The following is a 21,939-nucleotide window of genomic DNA, read 5'->3' as shown; positions in this document are numbered from 1 at the left end:
GATTCCCAGCTCTATATTTTCCATAAATAGTAAATGTAGTACTTTTCTTACTCTTTTAGAACGTATTTCCAAAACCAACACCAAAATATCCATCCTACACGCAAACATGGTCCCCAATGGCAAATTTAAGTACTGTCCGTTCATCCAAAGGTCGTACCATTTAGTACTATTTTGGTCATTGTATAGTACAAATTTACAGAATAACCTCCACTTTATTTTAACCCTACCAACCCGCACTGTTCTCATAATTTCAAATGGTACCAAATTCAGAGTATTTTAGTACTTGCACTTATTTTTCGGATTTCCAAAAAACCTTTGGTTCGTCCAACCTACACAACATCAAAGACCGTCATTCCAAATTTCAGATATCCAGCCCTATCTCTTTCCCAAATACCAAGTTTAATACCATTTACTATTTTCCGTAAAAGATGACCCTAATACCAAATTTCAAATTACAGAAGCTATCTCTTCCTCCAACAGCAAATTTAGTTCCACTCAGTACAGTTCTTTATCTAAGTACACATTTCAAAAACCCACCTCATTTTATCAATACTACTTCCCTAGCTTAATTCTTAAAGCAAATGTCAAAATTTTAAATCTCTACGTTCACATAATACCAAATGTTTTTTATTACTTTTATGGAATAGTTCCTATAACAATGAAGTTCTCGATTTTCCGTGTTTTGGAGTTCGCGAGTTTCAGTTTTGAGCTGACTAAGCTGCAATTTCTTTATAGGTCCGGTTTTAAACCGCATAAAGTCTCACTATGTGTCAAATATTTGCTATAGCTATCATATGACGCTATTACCTGAGTTTTAATATTTTCGTGTTTCTTGCCACAATTTCCTACTAAATAACAGTTAAATACGTCAGACACGTGTTTTGGTTACAAAAATGTTTCGATACAGCTCCGCTATTTGTTATGGCTCCCACATAAGTATTTCTCGTTGTTTTCAGTGTTGTGAAGATTTCTGTCTCAATTTTCGACCTAATCACCTGTAATTTGATATTTCTGGATCTTATTTGGCCAATTTTCTCCTGGTAAGACGTTTTTATACAGACCCAATATGTTCTATAGTTCATTTAACTAAAACTTTCGATTTTGGATATTTTGAAGATTTCTGGCTTATATAGTGGCATCGGCCATATTTAAGTATTTTTGAGGCCTGGTCACATTTTGAGTCTCTAATCATGTCCCAAATTTTTGCGATTTTAAGACAACTGATGTCACAATAATTAAAATCTTCACATGGTGGAGGCGCGTGCTTCAATGTCCGCTTGACAATCTGCCAACTAATGTGTAGGTTAAAGCTTTTATAGTAATCTTTATTTATTCGGTAAATATACTTGTTTATGGATACGTCCATGCTGATACACACCCTTATTGATTCTATTTTCATGTCTCGTCCCAACTCAAATCGATATAATTTTGACATATATGAAGTGGAAGCTGACCATATTCTTTCTCCCGATCTCGGCTTTATTTATGTGGTGTATTTATTAAAGATAATCCAACGACAAAAAACCTCTTACATAACCCATATCGAACTAAAACATTTGAAGGGAATGCTAATTTTTATACCCTCAGTCATATGGCTACAGAGGGGATATATCAATTGATACGGCCAAAACGTGCCTCATCGAAATAACGGCTTTAGGCCCTAAGTCTCTTTAGATCAAATACGTTTCGCCCATTTGGAGAGTATCTCGAAGGGAGTATCCGAACCAACTTGGTACATCGTAATATTATTATCAAACTTAGATGGAGTTCGAAAATGGACAATATCGGTTAACTTCCTTTAGTACCACTACCAAAAAAGGTCAACATTTTCACAAAGAATAATTTACCTTATATGATAAGAAAGGATCATCCAATTATGAGCTAACTTTCCAGATTTCGCACATCTCAATATATCTAAGACACAAGATCTGGTATGATGAAAGGATAGTATCTACTTCTGGTACCTCCCGCACAACAGGTTAAAATTTTGAATAACCAAGAATATCTGGTGTCAAGATGGATGCGAAATAGGCATCCAATTCATTTCAAATTTCATACATCTCAATATCTTTATTAAAGCAATGCGAGGTTGTAAATATTGACCCTCTCCTTCTGGCACTTCCTTCAAATAACTTCAAAATTTTGAATAATTTTTCTCTTAATCAGAATAGGAAATTTATCGAACAATTTCTTCTGGTACCTTTGAAATATATTTTCGATTTTCTTTTTGCATATCCCAATATTTTGATCAGTATTAGACGAAGTGGAATACTTCCACCATATCTAATAATTCACGCATATGTTAAGATTTTCCAAACATTATCATATATTTCACATAAAGTGTAGGAAATAGTCGATATAATCCAAATTTGGTACGTTGTAATATTTTTATCAGCCTTAGGTCAGCTACAAAATGGACAACATTGGCCCACTTCTTTTGAACCATCCCCATGTAGGGTCAACAGTTTGAATAATTATAACACAAGTCAAAATATATTTAAATAAACGAACACTGGCTGAGGGTATCCATCTGTCGGCAAAATCGACTGATACTTTTAACTTGTTCAAAAATGCACTTGACCACACAAACCAGGCAACAAGTCTTCTCAGCCAGATCAACCCTTTATGCCACTCACAGTAATATTGATTTTTTTTTTGTTACGAATGTGCTTATGTGTATTTCTGTGTGCATTTCGTGTCATGGCTTATTCTTTGTTTTCAGCATTTATTGATTTCGGATTTCGAATCCATTTATCATTAATGTTCCAATACACACACACACACATACATTTCAATGACTATCGTTCTTTTTAGTAGTTTGCACATTTCATTGCATTTTTTGTTGGTTGCTGCTCCCTTGTTTTTAGTTACATTTATCGTTCATTCGTTTGTAGACTCATTCTATCGTTAGGGCTCATTGATTTGCAACGAGTTTTGTTGTGCTCTGCAGACAACAATGAACAAAAACAAAAGAAAAAGCAACAAAATGTAAACAATTATTTAACACCATTTAACAGAGTTAGTAGTTGAAAAAAAAACTGAAATTATAATTTGTAACTTTCTGTTTGTTTCAATTTTTATTTTCTCCAATTTCCATTCGTTGCTTTTTTCAGTTTTTCAGTACCACCAACCTATGCGACAATATAATAGTTTAGGTTTTTCATGTCAGAATGAATCTCATGCCTGTAGAAATAAGACACAAAAATGGAACAAAGTCATCGACAAATTGATTATGAAATGGTCTTAACCTCCACGCTTAGGTCAAATTCCTATATTGGCCAGAGAGAACGTGGAGAGGCTGTACCATAACTGTAATAAAGGCTAGATACATGACGATATTCGATGATGATGACTAACAAACATAAAAGGTCAATAGAGTTACAACGACGACAATAACAACAATAGTATTGGCATAGCATAGATAGGCATTGAGGGAGAGGCAGTACCAGCCGGCCGGCCAACCAGCCAGCCAGCCATAACATGAAATGTTTTATGGTAAACATCTTCTTTTTATTCGTTGCCTTTGGGTCAATTGGCCTTAATTGGAGAGTACATATGAGAGGCGGACCCACATCAACGAACGCCACTTTTATGGACTCCAATACACAATCATTTTTGTAGCTATGGATATTGTTATATTTATTTGTAAACAATACTTGGAAAGGAAATCAAGCAAAATCGGAATTAAGTTTTATTTTCTTTTTCTTTTGATTTGAGTTAATTTAATCTAACCCAGCAAACACACGGAAGCTCAATGAGCCAAATAAATCAATGCTACATTCTGCAGTAGCAGAGAGTTAAAAACTGAGAAGTACTATTACATTTACAAGCCAAAATAACTTATTTTTACATTACCATGTAATGACTGTCAGCGTCGTATTTCAAAACCTAAGTTCCAATCTGCTCGGCAAATAAACATCAAAAGAGGAAAACACGAAAAGTTTGTCGGCAAAAGAACTTTCTTCTAAAGAAGCACAATGACAGGTTTATGCCCTGAGAGCAATATAGTTGAATCAGGATTGTTCTGGCGTTTAGATCGCTTATGCTTAATCGCACTAACTTTGTAAAGAACGGCCTTATAATCCATCATTCACACCAAATATGCTTGATAAGCCACTTAACGTCTCGTAACATATGTTGCTGTTTATGGACTGCTAATCCGGTTCTGCTTCAATGTCCAGGCTTAGGAAATTAGCCACTCTTATGGGCTTTTACCAAAGATCCTTTGGAGAGAGTTGGGTAGGTTTGACAGGACAATTAGAAATATAAGATCCTCAAATCTTGATGAAATATAAGAATATAAGATCCACAAATCTTACCAATATGAATTGAAACGTAGTTGAGTTTATCCACGCAGGCCATGTTCTTCGGTAAACTTCGAGGATAACATTAATACTGTAATAGTTAACTGATATGGCTGATTGACTTCCTGATCTTAATGATCTCTATTGTGTCGTTGGACGTTGAGGAGTTCTTTCCACCACATGGGGGAGTTCTGTCCACCACGTAATGGTTAGAATAACTCCCACGGTCACACCTGAGCAGTTACAGCAACTAAAGCATATGCTTGATGAAGCATATGTGATCTACTCATGTAAATGGTTCACTGGAGTCATGAGAAGGCAACAGGGTGTAGCTCTCAGTGCGCGATTCTGGCATATCTGAATACTTTTCCATTGTGTTGCACTCGTATTCACAGTCTACACTGTAGCCGCATAGCTAACCACAGATAAGTCGGAATCGCTTAATAAGAGATCATGAAAATCTCTTTATCTGCGCCCCAAGTGCAGCTGGTTAGGGCCATGAGGACCTTGCTCCTACTTTTCAACTTACCGCGGATAGTTGCAGTTTTCGCGAGCGATTTGAATTTGCTGTAGAATGTAACCCCAAGGATTTTGGGGTAATTAGTGGTCGGAATTTCATGTCCCGTTGATTTGGTGGCGGATATTTTCATATTCCTCGCATGAAAGAAGGCGGCAAGCTCCACGAGATATGTCTTCAACGGTTGGACCTGACGCCATGATAGTACATTGATCCGCATAGGTAACGATCTTAGTGCGTCTGCAGGGCGCGGAATTCCGAAAAGATAGGGGCTAAACAGTTTCGGAGATATTACCCCACCTTGGAGAGATTTCTGTTTCAATTTACGAGGCTTGGACTCCGGAATATCCCGGATATAATTGACTATCCAACATTTCAAACTCGGCCGGATGGTCGTGTTTTCAATGTCATCGAATAGCGTGGAATGATTGACAGTATCATATGCCTTTGATAAGTCAATAGTCAATATTACTGTTCTATGGCTGCCTGTTCTGTACAGCTGCAATGCCGTTGTAGTAGAGTATTGTGGACGGAAACCATATCGATGGTTGACAACTGGATAACTTCCTCTGATGTTGGGGAGAAGTAAAGCCCCTAGTACTGACAACAAAAGCGAAATTGGCCTGTATGATTCCCCTTTACTGGTATCTTTGCCTGGCTTCAATAGCAGGACCACCCGGCCTATCTTCCAGGCTTCCGGATAGGTGGCTAACGACAGGTTAAGGACTTTAGTAAGATACTCGACTGTTGTTTCAACGTTACAATTGAGATTCCATCTTGCTTTGGATGACTCAACCTTTCGGATGACATTCGTAACATCGCAGTATACTTATATCGCTTCCAATGCTGCAACAATTTAGATGGTGTAGCTACTTTTTCCGCTTGTACTTCTGACCAATCTGTTGACTTCCACTGTCAGTTCACTGACTCTGGGATCAGTAGGTTTGGCACGCCGGAGCTCATCTCGCTTAATCGCTTATCCCGCTGCCTCTGCTGGGAAATTTGGTTTTATTGTTTTATTGGATATTCGACCAGCAGTTATAAAACGTATAAATTTGGCAGAGCAATTGGTATTGTGTCTGGGATGGTTAGTATTGAAAATGAGATATATCGGTCCACGTTTTGGTATAGCCGCCATATGACGGTACCTTCCGATATTCGATATTTTCATGATTTCTGTCACATTTTTCTATGGATTTGTCTACAAATTGGTATTTGTAGGTCGTAATGGGTTCTAGCTCTGGTGGTGAAACATTATACGTATAGGTCCATGTTTTTGTATAGCCCCATATAACGGTATCTCCCGATATTAGGTATTTTGATGGTTTTTGCCACAGTTTTCCACGGATTTGTCTAAAAGTTGGTATTTGTAGTTTATAATGGGTTCTAGCTTTGTTGGCAGAACATTGAATATTTGGGTCCACTTTTTGCTATAGCGCATATAACTCTAACTAGAACTCACAGGTTTGTACTTCGGACCCTAACAGTCTGTTCCGCATTTGTTGATTTCTTCGGCTATTCTTAGACTCATGTAGGTTCCAAATTGTTCCTGTGTACCATGTACATTTCCTAAAAATGTATTTAATGCACGAAATTTAATTTAAATGTTATAGCTTGATTTTGATCGCTGTAGTTCTCCTATCACAAAAATCAACCCAACCCAATGTAAACATTTTTTTTCATATTTTATATGTTTTCATTTTAACCATTAATGGTTGTGCTTTTTTTAATGAAATTAATTATTGCATTTTTTTGAACGATGTAAAATTGATCTCTTTGCTTGGCAAATATATCCTATGCTCGTTAAACATTATTAATTTCATAGCGTTGGGATATGAAAAAAATCGAAACTGATACCTTCGTATAATATTTACTCTACTAACAAATCATTTATGTACAGATATTAATTATGCGGATAAAAGGCGGAAAACAACAACATTGATTAATGTGAAATCAAAACATTTTTTTAATAAACAAATACTGCGATTCAAACAATTATCGTAAATTTTAATATTAAAACCAAAAAACTAATATTTATTGGGAATACAAATGTATCTCCCCTTACTGGGAGAGTTAGGTTACTTCATACCTCGATTGTGTGTAACAAGTTTATGATGTTTTAAACAATTATTTCACTTCCCCAACATCGACAACAACAGCAATCAATTTAATAAAGTTCCCCATGTTGACGATATTTAGTTATCTGCAACATGGTCGACCGCTCCTTTCACCTGTCAGTCGCAACAATACAACATCAAACACTCATAATGGCAATAAAGTCCTCATTGAAGGGAAACTTTATTATCTGTCGTTGTTTGCGGCCCGGCACCGTTTTTTATGGCCATAGTTACGTATTTTACGAGTGCATCGCTTTTATGACTGAATATTACAACGGATCGTTCGCCCGCTCGCTCGTTGGGCCGGTCAATTGTAAACTTTCGAGTTTATTACTCTCGACGTACATCAATTTCGAAATTGCACTTACCAAGGACCGATAGACGAGGCGGGTCATTCAATATATAAGTATTAATATTGTCCGGCGCATGATGGTGCGAACCATAGTTGTAGTCAGTGCAGCTCAACAACGAGCAGCTGTAGTTGCGCGACAAGACATCTTCTTGCTTCGCCTACAATTGCCTTAAATTAAAGCAAATTAATATTTATAGAACAAGCGAGCGTGTAGGGTGGATGAATGGTGTGCGCGTGGTGTGCTCTGAACTTTGTGATTTTTTGTAGTGTGCCTTGGCGATTCCCCGATCCAGTGGCTGTGCAGTTGTTGTTAAGGCCAGTTAATATTAATAAATTTTATTTATTTGTTGTTGTTGGGTTTTTCTCTTTTTTTCCATTTGATAATAATTTCACTTTCTTTTTTTTCACTTAATGTACTTTTCAGATAACTTGCAGATGTCACCACATTGGTTTTTATTACATTGAGAATATTTTACATGTGAGTATGGGCAACATCATTCATCACTTGATAAAAGTTTAATTTTAATATAGAAAAAATACATGTGTATGTGTAGCATTCATTTATATGCTTGCATATGTACGTAGGTATATGTCGGATAAGTAAAGGATTGTCATAAAATTTACATAGAGTTTGCATACATACATACTATATATTTGCTAAAAAGGGTGCCAATGGAGAGGAGAGATAAATTTGTGAAAATTGTACATTTTGGATTTATGACGCATACGGCATTAGCGATTCGACGCGGCAGAGGCTTTTAAGGCAAATATAAATTGTTTTCGAAGCATCAAATTATGTGCGCAGGCATTTGGATTGACTGGTTGATTGTTGTCTGCTGGCTGACATTTGATTGATACCCCTTGCCTGATGGATACACAGTTACGCGGTAGTATCCTTGAGATGTTCAGAACTCTTCTACAAAGGAATGACATGTATTAAAAGGTAGGTAATGTAGAGAGAACGAATCGGTCAAATTGAACAAATTGCCAGGAGTCAACAGGAAACATACGATTAGCATATTACGAACCGATTGGCGAGCAGCGAGTGAGTCCTGCAACGTCGCATGAGATATTCATGGATCTCGATATGTTTTCGCCGTTTAGCAACTCAGAAAGGCTGCAACCTAGACCGGATTAAAAGAAAACTGAAAACAGCTCAGCTGAGATTTAGCATTGTGGTTTGGTCCTAGTCTACACGCTAGACGTGTATAGAGTCTATATGCTATAGACTCTCTATACTATAGAGAAGCCTTGGTCACAATATATGCATTAGTAGTCGTGAGATACTCTCTAGCTCGGCCAAATCAACGGCAAAAGAAAATCGAGAGAAAATGCGTGTGCTTTGTTTATCCTTTCTCATTCGAGGCTGTTCATAGTTGGTATAGAGTATGGTAAATCAATTCGATGCACCCGGCCTTTACTGAACGTAATTATCTCCACACTCACAATCATTCCCAATGCCAACAGAGAGTAATATAGAAGTAGGAAAAGATAGAAATGCGACTCTGCTCGGACCTGCTTTAGACTGTATTGTTCTAAGCTTAAGCTGATCTTGTCTAAAATGTCTGAAAAAGATCTCTTCCAACGTCCCTGAATGACGTGTTAGGAGATTTTTTCATAAAGTTATGTAAGTAACTTTTAGGCTTTAGGACGCATGCAGGTACTGCTATAGGAGAACCTGAGTCTTCTCTTGTAGATCGGTAACTGTAGTCTTGAAGAGACGTCTCTGACCTATAAAACTTTTGAACATTTCTCCCATCATTTGAATCTAAATACTATCGGCCAGTCCAGTTGTATATCGGTAGTCATTTATCCATATTAATCTGTCGCGGTTGGCCGTTTGATGACAGAAGTTGTGGCAGCCTCACCTTTTTTTGAAAACCTCCAAAGCTACTCAAGACTTACCCGAGAATGTCATCCGAAACGATTTCTGGAGGACAAACTGGTAATTTAATTTTATGACACTTGACTCATTTAAAATGTTGACCCCTTGTGTTGGAGGTATCAAAAGGAGTCGATTGATATTCATATTAGATATCGAGTTTAGTCAAATATTGAGCAAAAAAATACTTAATTTAAAAAAAATCGCCAACTTTTTTCGCATGTTAAAAGTTTTATAAGTAATAAAAGTGTTGTTGGGGGAGGTACCAGAAGAATATATTTCATATATGTGGTCCGACATATTCACACCAGATTGGTTTAAAACAATCGGACTCTTATTTTAATGTTGTTGAAAATTTTGACCCTTTGGTGGGAGATACTTGATGGAGTGGACCGATGTTTTCCACTCTAGCAGTCTACCTAAAATAGATAGAGATATTACGATTTGCAAAATTTGATGAAGATTATATGATCCGTTTTTGTTCTATGAGGCAAATTATTTTCTATGAAAATTTTGACTTTTTGTGGGGAAGTACCAGAAGGAGTGGACCGATATTGCCCATCCCCCAACTCGATTTGAGTTTGATAATAATTTTACGAAGCGTCAAGTTTGGACCACATCGGATATTCCTTTCGAGAGTTATTGTGCGCAACATGCAGACAGGCAGACGGACGGACATCCTTAGATCAAGTCCAAATATCCTGAAATTAATTTGGTCCAAAGAGACCTAGGTTCTAAAACAATTGACTGCGGGTATAGAAAATTTCATTACAAAATAATGGGTTTGTTGCAGGAAGTTAGTACTTACCAAACTATCGCCAAGAGCCAAGTATAAAGCATTTCCCATATTTCACAATCACAAAACTACACTTTCTGAGGTGATCTTTTTTAAATCTCAAAGTCTTTCTCGGCTTGTTGCGGTGTTTGCCGAACATTTGCTTATTAGAAATAATGCATTCAAACGTTATATTCAACTACACACTTATAACCGACCACATCTTCCCTTCATTGCGGTAATGCAATCATAACCTCCATTTTCATTTTCCACCAAGCCCCCCAATAGAGAGTACCAACACCCTTTCCCATGGACCTCTGCCATTAAAAAAAACAACCACTTGTGTAATGTGTGGACTGTGGCAATGCATCAGCATAACTTTCATTATTAATTTTTCTCCTTTGGCAAAAAGTCATCATAACTTTTTCATCATTTATCACATGTTCCGTTTGGTCGGGCACTGCTACCACCTTCGCCCACACAACCCTGAAAATGCTTTGGCATTCAGGTTCCGTTTCAATGCTGTTTTTTTTTTTGCGAAGTGCACAGCAATAATAACGGCAGTAATAGTTGTGTCATCCTTAATGGGAGAGGTCCTAAAGCTTGTTCGGTTGCAGCTAAAGTTGTAAAAATGTTTTTATCTGCTTGCATTGGGATGTTTGTTTTTGGTGGCGGTGGCGGTGTTGGTGGAAGTGGCTATGACAGCGGTTATTTCAGTAAATACATAAATCTAGCCTTATGGCATTTGTCAGCAGTAACAGCGGCAACGGTGTGCACAACAGTCAACTTTTTATGGCGTATTTTCTTTAATTGCTCGAATGCAAACGTGGATGTTCATATTTAGGGCCGAAATATTGCCACCTGTCATTTGGCATATGAGCCCAGCTCGGCAACACTTGTAATTCTTCGACAATTTGTCCCCCCAGTATTTATTTATTTACTGCAATGGCAGCGGCAACAACAACCACGACGACAAAGTGACGTTCGCATGAAATTGTAAGTTATTGTAATTTAACCAAAATAAAAAAGCAACTCATCCGCCCCTTTGGGATTTGTGAAAAATTAATTTGTTTAACGTCCTTGGTATGCATGTGTATGTTTGAGTGTGGTCTATTCGATTCTCCCACTATTTTCATTTCATAGACATGGCTAAAATATGCAATTGCCAAATCCATGTTTAAAATGTCGCCATGTCGCCATCATCCTCCCATGTGGCGACAAATGTTTGATTTGACACCGGCTACAAATTTTTGATTGAATTATGAATTTTATTCGTTTATAGTGTTAATTCTTTTTTCATTTCTGTGAACGAGTTGTTGCTGATGTCAAAAATATGCTGAACGGTTTATTAAATTGTCATGTCCAGATTGAAATGATAGTTGAAAATAACTCTTGGTTTGTTACTGTGATCCAGTTGATTTAAATCAAGTTCGATGATATTCCATCAGAAAACAAATATTTTCATAGTTTCGGATTAAGTGAAAAATATATGTTTACAGACTAAAGGATTTAAATCGACATTTTTGTATTGTAAGGTGAATAATAAATAACATTGCCTGGGCAGGGCAAATTTCCGTAACTACGAAACTCAATACATAAAGAGGAATCAAAGGCGACATGATAATACGCCTAACGGACCTGAATTAGTTAATGTTGTTATGAATGTCCAAACTCAAATCAAATAGAGTATAATCGTTCAAACAAGTTTACTTCTAAAAAAAGGCTTTTTCGACACAACTCAAGGACTTTTATATAGGGAAAAATTTGGGTCTCAAGGAAGGAATAATACAAAAAATCTTTTTCTATGTTTATGCGGAAAATTTTTATATTTCGCCCTATGTCTGTCAAAGAAAATGTAAAATTCATTTAAGTATACGTGAGTGCTTTTGCATTTGGGCCTTATGAGTGCCAAGGACAGGAAGTGTATTTCGAAACCCTTTTTGGGATGAACTAGCAAAAAATTAAATGTTCTATGAAAAAAATATACAAAAAATTCCAATCAAGTAGTCATTTCGGAGGGGGCCCGAGGGGGATTTTGGGTTTGATGTTCAGAGGATGAACGATTTGCATGCAATAGGGAACTACAGGGTGTAATAAAAATACTGCAACAAAATCTAACGCCATAATTTTTACATTTTTTTTTAATTTTGTTGAATGAAAGCAAAATATGTCGGAAATAGCATAAAATTTTAGAATAAGTTTAGATTCGTTTGAATTGGTCACCTTTGGCACGAATTATGGCCTTCAAACGGCCAATGAAACCGTCACACGCTGCCTGAATGTTGCTCTGTAGTATTTTGGCCCACTCGCGCCGAAGCGCTTGCTTGAGGTGATCGACACTTTGACATTTTTTTAGTGCCAACCTTTTTTTTTCTAAAATACTCCAGACAATAGTCAAACGGATTGGTATCCTGAGATTTTGGTGCCCATTGTGCGTTGGAAATGAAACGAGGAACCTCATTTTGTAACCATTCTTGGGTGGCGCGTGCTGAGTGCGATGGTGCTGAGTCCTGTTGCAATGTCCAAGGTCTGCGGCTAAAATGTTTGCTTGCCCAAGGCTTTAATACAGCCTCCAGAATATTTTCGCGATAATATTCAGCATTTATTCTAATGCCACGGTTGATTGATACGAGCGGAGAGCGACAAGCTTTACCCCGAGCTCATTTTTCAATATTTGCCGAATGAAATATTGCGATATGTTCAGCTCGGCCACTGCGACGTAGGTTTGGATCAAGTCGCTTCTGTACTTTTCGAACCATTTCTGCTGATGTTGTTGATCAGGTTGGTCTGCTGATGTTACCAATCGAGAGCTTTAATGGATGGTCTACGGTTATCGAAAGGTCAAATGTAATCAGGAATTACGAATTTGATTTTGGCATTAATGTCGATGTTAGCAATTTGGCAAATACTTTATTCGGGAACTATATTGAATTGTCGGTGGGGCTGACGAGTGGAAGATATTCTGGGTTTACGATGTTGCTGTTCGGATGGCGATGTCCAGGTTTTCTGAGATGAATCGGGGACTCGTGGCATAATTGTTGCGTTATTGCCGTTCATTATAGAGATATTCGGGAGAAGATATTCAGGTCGTCTAAGATTGTTGGGCAGCTGACTGTATTTATGTTCGGGAGCAAATGTCCCGGACTTCTCAGATGGATCAGAACTCCTTCGGGTTGGGCAGCTCACGGTGGGTATGTTTGGGAGCAGATATCCAGGCCTTCTCATATGGATTGGAACTCATTCGGGTTAAGCAGCTAACGGTAGGTATGTTCAGGCTTAGCTGTTTGGGTCGTCAAGAACGGCTAGTTAGTATTCGTGCTTCAACTACAGTTTACGACAACCTCGAGCTCACTACGAATGTTTGAGTCGTGGAACTCCACGAATCTCCACTGCAACAATGAGCCCAAGCTCCTGGGTTAATAAATAACCTGCCAAACAGGTTTATTGAAAGCCAGTTCGAAATGTATTCTAAGCTAACGATTCTGTTCGTCGGAGGACAGAAAATAATTCAGAAAATCATTAACTACCGTTTGACAAAACCTCAGTAATAGCAAGTCTATCTCTTCGTAAATCGAACTCTATATATGATCGGCATTTCCAATTCAACGAGAATTATTTGCCCAATTACTAACTATGCTATTTTATTATCCAACGGTCGCCCACATGTCACATCTCAGTATTATCTGTATCCCCTGAGTGTTTTGTCGTCAGTCAGTCACTCATAAAAAAATAAATGTGACTGTATCGATAATATGGGAGTTGCATGAGGTAGACGTCATTCTTCTTCGGCTCCCTCTCTCTTTCTCTCTCTTTACACATGTATTGGGAACTACTGATTTTTTTGTTACTTTGATAGCTCTAACGTCCACCCTGGTGGTAACTTTCTCTACGAACTGTCTTCGACCTTCATAATATCCGCTGGGGTGTTTTCGTTTTGTATATGGGAAACTTTCCTTTTAAAATCATATAAAATTTGTGCCAGTTAGATCTTCTCAGTTTCGACGTCTCGTATAAGAAACTCCTTTTTCTCCATAGTGGTATAATACTTTATGGACCATATTACCAAAATATTCCAGGATCTATCTTCAAACCTATTAAATAAAAGCGTTTAAAAATTTTAAATATTGTCCAAGTTGAAAAATTGTTGATTCAATAATATAAACTTTTCTATTACTCGTTTTACTTTTTAAATACAACAAGTAAAAAAACATTAAGTTCGGCCGGGCCAAACTTTTAATACCCTCCACCTTAGGGTAAAGGAAACATTAGAAGAAATGTGGCAAAAACCATTAAAATGCCGAATATCGGGAGGTACCGTTATATGGGGGCTCTACCAAATCGTGGACCTACACATGCAAGGTTCCGCCAACGGAGCTAGAACCCATTATGACCTACAAATACCAATTTTCAGACAAATACGTGAAAAAAGGTTCAAAAATCATCAAATTACCGAATATCGGGAGGTACCGTTATATGGGGGCTATACAAAAACGCGGACCTATACATACAATGTTTCGCCAGCGGAGCAAAAACCCATCATGGCCAACAAATTCAAATTTTTAGTCAAATCCGTGAAAAAATGTGGAAAAACCAACAAAATTCCGCATTTTCATTCAGCATTTTATGCTGATTATGAATATATACTTTATGGGGTCTACGACGAGTATTTAAGGATGTTACAAACGGAATGACAAAGTTAATATACCCTCCTTTCCAAGGTGGAGGGTATAAAAATAAATAAAAGTACCTTTCGTTATGTCAAAGTTGAATCTATTGAACCTTGAAATTTTTATGATTGTGGCGAGAAACTCCTAAAATCTTTATCTTCCATTTACAGTTATTCCAACACAAATGAGTTCCTCAAATCAAAATTTGAAACTAAAGTAAATAATTTAGGAAAAATGTACTCATTTTTTGCAATACATCTTAATATTTTTATGGCAATCGGGAAATTGTACACCCATCTATATATCATTATTTTGGTATTTTTTCCCATACATAATGTCATCATCATAATAATAATAATAAAAACTTCATATTTTCGAGCTTAAATGTATGCAAATGAATATAGTAATTTGCTAAATTGTACTTTTTTCCCCTGAATTAGTGTCGAACGGTGCAGCAGTTCAAGCTTCTGTAGAAGTTATTGCCGCATTTGCATATTTGCATCACCATGCAATGGGTTGCAGGTATTGGTCTGCTGGTCTAACAGCAATGCCAAATGTTAGCTTAGTTTACAATTTAATGTTCGTCATGGGTTTTAAGAAACGGAGGTAAACTTTGCATTGAAAAAATGTAACTGGACATAAATTTTAAGGTGATAACAAGAAGAAAAAACACCATTGGTTGCGGGAGAGAGAATAAAATAAACAATTTAAAATGCGCATAATTTGCGTAAATATATTTGTGGCGCTAGAGTGGAATTGCTGCAACAAAACAGCGTTAGAAACACTGGGGAATATTTTTTCGATCTTTTACTTTGAACTTTTTTAAATTTTTTACAATATTTCTGTATAACTATTGGTAAAACAGGTCTAATTGATATTTCTAATGATGGAATTAGTTTGAACATAATATTACATCCTACAAATAGGCCTAAGGCGAATTTCAAAAACAAAAAAAAAGATTTAAAAAACAAACAAATACCAACTAATCGACTCTCCAATTACGAAATAGCCTCCACTTGTTGTAGGTCTTAGTCTAATTCCTTCACAAACAAATCTCTAAAAAAATACATTTGTCACACACAACCCAAAATGGAATATATTTACTTTTGGTTTTTGCTGATATCTTCTTTTCCTTTGATTTTTGTCATTCTGTTGGTTTACAGGATTCCGACACAACAGGATTCGTAGTCATCGTCGTCGTTATTGTCACAAGGCATTCAAATATGACTAAAGTTTTGATTTCATTACCATATTTGTTTGTTTGTTTGCTTTGTATTTTTTGTGGTTTCTATTTGCTCTTCTATTTAATCAGAGATATTGTGTATGTGTACGAGAGTGGGGTGAGTTGGGGAGGTTGGTAGAGCAAAACACACATATGCACCAGAATCTGTTTATTTTGCCAATGAAGCACATTTTGTTTGGCAAAAAGTAAACGATATTTATGATATTTTAATTACCCCAATCGGCAGTTGCCACAAAAACACTTTTGCTGTGTTTTTCTTTTCGGAAAAAGAATAATTCCTTTGAGGCAAAAATTGTCAGCTTCTGTGAGAGGAGTGAACGTATTATATTATATTATATAATGTCCTTTATGAAACAATAAAATAAAACTAAAATGGAAAAATAAAAGTTTAAGACTATAATCATAATCATATCGTACCGAGATTGTTGTTGGGAATAGCTTCCATTTCTATAACCTATCCAATTTTGTAGAGCCACTGGTGTTTATTTCGCGAGATGAAACCGCACAGTAAGCCTTGTATGCAGATCTACTTAATTAAACCCAATTACCAAGTAAAAGTGTCGTAAAAACCCATCTCAGATCCAATATCTCCCGAGTGGGAGAGGCCTAACATGCACCAAATTCTCTAAGAATACCGTTATATAAAAGTTCGACTAGTATGGGATTCGAGAAAGGTATTTTTAGAATCCATAATTGCAAAAGCCTCTTCCTTAAAGCCCACTAAAAACAATGGTAGAAAACATCATATTATACACTATTTGAGTGGCCACAAAAAACGAGAATCTTATTCGATAAATATTGAATAATAAATCGAACATTAGAAGATACCATAATACCAAATGCTAGAGCTGCACAGAAAATGTTTTCCTCGGAGGAATTCTACCTAATTTGAACTTGAAATTTAAGGTTTTATCAGAAAACCGAATTGAAAAGCAAGAGGTACCATTATATGGAATCTACACCAAATAGTTTACCTCTGTCCGATATTTTTGAGCAAAAAATAAACCTAATAACAACCTAAAATGTCAAAATCCAGGTCATGCGAATGTAAACTGTGGCACTTTCGAATTACTGATAATCAGAAGGGTATTTGGAAATATAATTGCAAAAAAATAAGGCCAAATAATAACCCTAAATGTGAAATTACTACTATAAAATGTACCGAAGATCTAAAAAAATAATTTTCTCAGTCGATTATGGAGGAATATACGAAAAGAATACTTTAAATCGGAACTCCGATTTGCTTGATTTTACTCGCGAACATTTTTCAGTACTTAAAGGGAAGGAATATTGGAAGAAGTTTACTCTCGCCTATTTTGTTTTATGCGAAAGCGCTCCTTTTGAAAATTTTGAGAGGAAAAAAGAGTAAGGGTTTACTCTAAGAGTTCAGAGCATGAATACCCGAAGAGTGCGAATTTTATGCAAAACTTACTACCTATTCTATATTCTCTACTCGCGAGTGTCTTCTGTTTGAACAATTAGAGTGGAAGTTAAAATGCAAGAACTACAGGGTGAGATAAAAAAACTGCAACAAAGTAAAATGCCACAATTTTGACATTTTTTTTTTTTTAATTTTATTGAATGAAAGCAAAAAATGACGGAAATTGCATAAAATTCTAGAATAAGCTTATATTTGTTCCAATTGGTCACCTTTGGCACAAATTATGGCCTTCACACGTTGCCCGGAGATTTTTGTGGTCATTGTGCGCTGGAAATGAAGCGAGGAACGTCAGTTTGTAACCATTCTTGGATGGCGCGTGCTGAGTGCGAAGGTGCTGAGTCCTGTTGGATTGTCCAAGTTCTGCGGCCAAAATGTTTGCGTGCCCAAGGCTTTAATACGCCCTCCAGAATATTTTCGCGATAATATTCGACATTTATTCTGATGCCACAGTCGATTAATACGAGCCAAGAGCGACCATCGTCTATTATGGCGGCCCACACCATCACCATGGCTGGCGCTTGAGTTCTGGTTGCCAACCGAAGGTGCACATTTTCAGCTGACCTCTTTGGGAAGTAAACGATCTTCTCTATTATATCTCCATATATATATTCCCTATTTCACTTGCCGAGTGAACCACCTCCAAATAAACGTCGTGTGCTATTGTTTTCAGCACAACTGCTCATTTTAATACCAAACACCAATTTCATATGCAAATCTTACAATAACAAATTCTCAAATCATTTCCGACCAATTGTATTGGCCATAATACAAGACTCAACAGCAATAAAATCAACAGCAACACTATGACCACATGACTTACCAGCAGCAGCATATCCTTCAAACATCATAACCAGGTTGGTGGTTGATAATTATCGGCATTAAATAAATCCTCACAATGGTTAGTCAGTGTGTTAGTCAGTCAGTTCACCAGTCAGCTGGCCAGTCTGTCAGTCAGTTGGCCAGCACACTGACTAACATAGCCAACTTATTAATTATTTTGAACAACTGTGTCGCATGGTAATCGCAATAGCCGTCACATGTGTGTGTAACACAAGTATCGCCGCGACCCGGAGTACAAACGACGGGACGGAAGGACGACGTACATTTTGTATAAATATGTGGACATAAATCCTCAAATTAATGACTGAGGAAGTTTTACGGATGGCATTGAGTCGATATGATTGTGATTGCCGCGTTGTCGTAAAGTTGTTGTAATTTCCTATGTGGCTCTAACTTGTTGTTTGTTGTTGTTTTCTGTTGTACACAAATAATATAAAATATTAACCATGTGCCACAAAAATCAGAGCTTACTTTTGCAGTAAGCTAATCTTCTTTGGCGGCCTGCGTTGAGTGAAGGGAGGGGGAGAGGTGTGGCGACCAAAGTCCACGACACACCAAGCCATTCGCATAACATTTCGTATTCCACTGTGGCCTGCAGCGCCAATAAACGCCAGCGTTTGGCTAGAAAATAAATTATAAATTCTTAATGCGGCAGTTAGCAACGGTTATTAGTGGATATTTACCATAAATAAAGCATAGACGGCGTGAATATGGACGGAGAGTCGGTCGGATGGCCGGCTGGTCGAACTGTTGGCCAGTTGGAATGTATGGATTTGCACAACAGAACCTCGCGGTGGCTTATGCGCCACTTTGTGTACACGATTTTGTGTTATAACCGATGGTAATAAAGCTTATCTAAATACATCACAACACACACACACTCACACACAGGAAAGTGGTCAACATAATCATAACAGTCAATACCGAAAGAGGATAGAAGAGAAAACTAATTCCTTGGTGAAGTGGATAATGTTGTTGTAGACATACAATATTTCATGATTAACCATGTAGACACACATATGTACATATGTAGAATAAAACGTGAATGGGGAGATGATGATACGTAGAGGAAAACTATCTTACGAAGGAATTACGATAGGGAAGAGCAACTTTGTTCGGATGAGTCTTTTGTATGCGGTCAAGTTTGATGATGGACTATCGGTCGAAAAGACACTCGGTATTTTCATGAAACATTACAAACACTTTCTCAAGAAATTGTTTGAAATTGAGTATTTGGAGGTCGTACACTTTTTTATATCGCCCCTTGTATTCGGTATTATGAAGCCTTTAAAGGCAGTTTACAGGTGCATTGGTATTTATGATTGTTGGCAGTCAAAAAAAAAAAAAAAACTTTATCCTACACATTATTCGGTGGTGGGTATCAAAAGTCGGAACTCGAACTTTACGATTATTACTTGTTTTTAATAAAAATCTGAAAAATGAAACATTATCCTAAATCGCTTGTACAATATCCTCCACCATTAGATTCAGGGTATACAATATTTTCCCATTTTTTGCATCACCTCAATACATTAACCGGAGACTTGGTAGAAAATTCTTAATTAATATACTAATTAGGCCCGTCTTTCAGATAAAATCTCGAAAGATTCCACATTTGTTTATGTAGATCTCTGAAATTGGGCACAATAGCTGCTACCGTCTTGAGATAAATCTTTCCAAAAATAATTTTTGTACCAAGGACGACCTCTTTTGAAATTGGTGAGAATCAGTCCAAGTTTAGATAAACAGGGTGAGATAAAAAAAAATTTTTTTTTTTAATTTCTGTCGGAAGTAGCACCAAATTTTAGAATAAGTTTAGATTTGTTCGAGTTGGTCACCTTTGGAACGAATTACGGCCTTCAAACGGCCAATGAAACCGTCACACGCTGCCCGACTGTTGCTCTCCGGTATTTTGGCCCATTACCGGCGAAGCACTTGCTTGCTTTCCAAAAAGCTCCAGACACATTGGTCCAAGGGATTGGTATTCGGAGATTTCAGTGACCATTATGCGCTGGAAATGAAGCGAGGAACCTCAAGGTCTGCGCCAAAATGTTTGCGTGCCCAAGGCTTTAATACACCCTCCAGAATATTTTCGCGATAATATTCGGCATTTATTCTGATGCCACGGTCGATTAGTACTAGCGGAGAGCGCCATCGGCTGTTATGGCGGCCCACACCATGGCCGACACTTGAGTACTGGTTTCCAACCGAAAGTGCACATTTTCAGCTGACCTCTTTGGCTAGTAAACACGATTATTTTGTTTGTTTACAAACTGCTGGACAACGATGGTAATCTCATCGGAGAAAACCAAATTCGGCTGTTCACCACTCTCGGCCTAGCGAAGGAACTCTTTAGCTCTTTTGAGTCTATTTTCTTTCTGTTGCGATGTGGGTTTCGATCAAGTCGCTTCTTTATATTTCCAACCATTTCTGCTGATGTTGCTGTTTTCTTCCGTCCACTTCCTTGACGTCGGGCTACGCTACCAGTATCACGGTAACGAGCGATGGTACGAGTCACAAAAGATTTATTTACATTTAAATGCTGGAGTGCTCTAACGATAGCCACTGGTGGTTTTCCAGCCAAATATAAAGAAATCACAGTATCACGCTTGAATTCCATGACGAATAACTTTTCTTCTGAAAAATTCTAACCTAAGTGCATTTGTAAGCTTGTAAACAATATAATGTGCTGTCACTGGAATAACAACTGTCGGACGAGTGGCTTAGAAATGACAGCAATCTGAAGTTTGTTGCAGTTTTTTCATCCCACCCATATTTCTTTAAAGTGAAACACGATGGAATTCATATACTTTTATATAAAAATGTTTCCATGTAAAAAAAAAATTCGGCCCGGTCAAACTTGTCGCTTTATAGGTTTGAAAAATTTGGCAAGTGTTTTCGTAAGGTAAATACAGGGATATCATATAAAGGTTCTAGGAGTATTTAAAGTCCTGGTCACTCCCGTAAAACTCTAATTACTCGAATTTCGGACGGCCCTTTATTTGGCTTGGAAACAAATTTTACATATATTTATTGAGCTTTTAAAAAATATACATATATTTTTAAATAAATCAATTGTATTTACCTTTAGTCCCCAACAAAAACAACCGAACTTTCCATCCCCCTCCTTTCCAAAAATATAATCTCCATTTGAAATATAATCTACTGAACTGATCAGATCCGCTGCGTGTCTAAACAAAAACTTAAGTATGTAAACATGTCAGGATGAATGTGACTGGTTATTAGCCAAAATTAAAACACTTATAGCCCATTGGTATATTCGCATAATGTCTTATCAGCCATGGAACCATATTAGACATTTTAATAAATAAATCACACGCAATGGTCGTATAAAAAATTCCAAATACGTTTACATGAGAGACGCCGCCCCTTGCTGGTGGTTGCTTTTTTAGGTGCCATAAATTTAAGGTATAATGAACGTAGCCCATTTAGACCAAATATGTACGTGTGTGTGCGTTTGTACGCAGGCATGGGAAAAAAGGAATTATAAATCACACACACACACACACACACCGCCACACATCCTCATTCCATTAGCGTAGGTACCTTTGTGAATGCTTTATGAGTTACACACGTTTTGTTTTATCCAAAAATTTTCAAATTTTATATGTCACGTGCAGTTGTTGCTATTGTTGTTTATGTGCGTGAAGTTTTATTAAAAGCCATTCGACTAAATATCGTATGTAAATATTGCTGCATTATAATATTGTTGATGGTGATACCGCAATAACAATTACAACAATTTCATTATAAATTATTTACAATTTTTGTGTTTTTTGG

The 21,939-nt window shown here is 37.0% G+C and overlaps 1 protein-coding gene across 5 annotated transcripts in view; it reads left to right on the top strand.

Annotated features, from left to right (window-relative positions):
- The window catches only part of LOC131804414 (uncharacterized), a 286,632-nt gene that overhangs the window by 154,388 nt on the left and 110,305 nt on the right, over positions 1-21,939 (top strand). For all 5 annotated transcript variants that reach the window (XM_059127265.1, XM_059127263.1, XM_059127266.1 and 2 more), the window contains one exon: positions 7,715-7,768. The gene's annotated coding sequence lies outside the window, so the exon portion shown is untranslated. The remainder of the gene's footprint in view (positions 1-7,714; positions 7,769-21,939) is intronic.

Source organism: Musca domestica, unplaced genomic scaffold (genome assembly GCF_030504385.1).
Source record: "Musca domestica strain aabys unplaced genomic scaffold, Musca_domestica.polishedcontigs.V.1.1 43, whole genome shotgun sequence".
Lineage (NCBI taxonomy): Eukaryota > Metazoa > Arthropoda > Insecta > Diptera > Muscidae > Musca > Musca domestica.
Note: the sequence above shows the minus strand (reverse complement) of the source record. Positions and strands in the feature narration are given on the sequence as shown.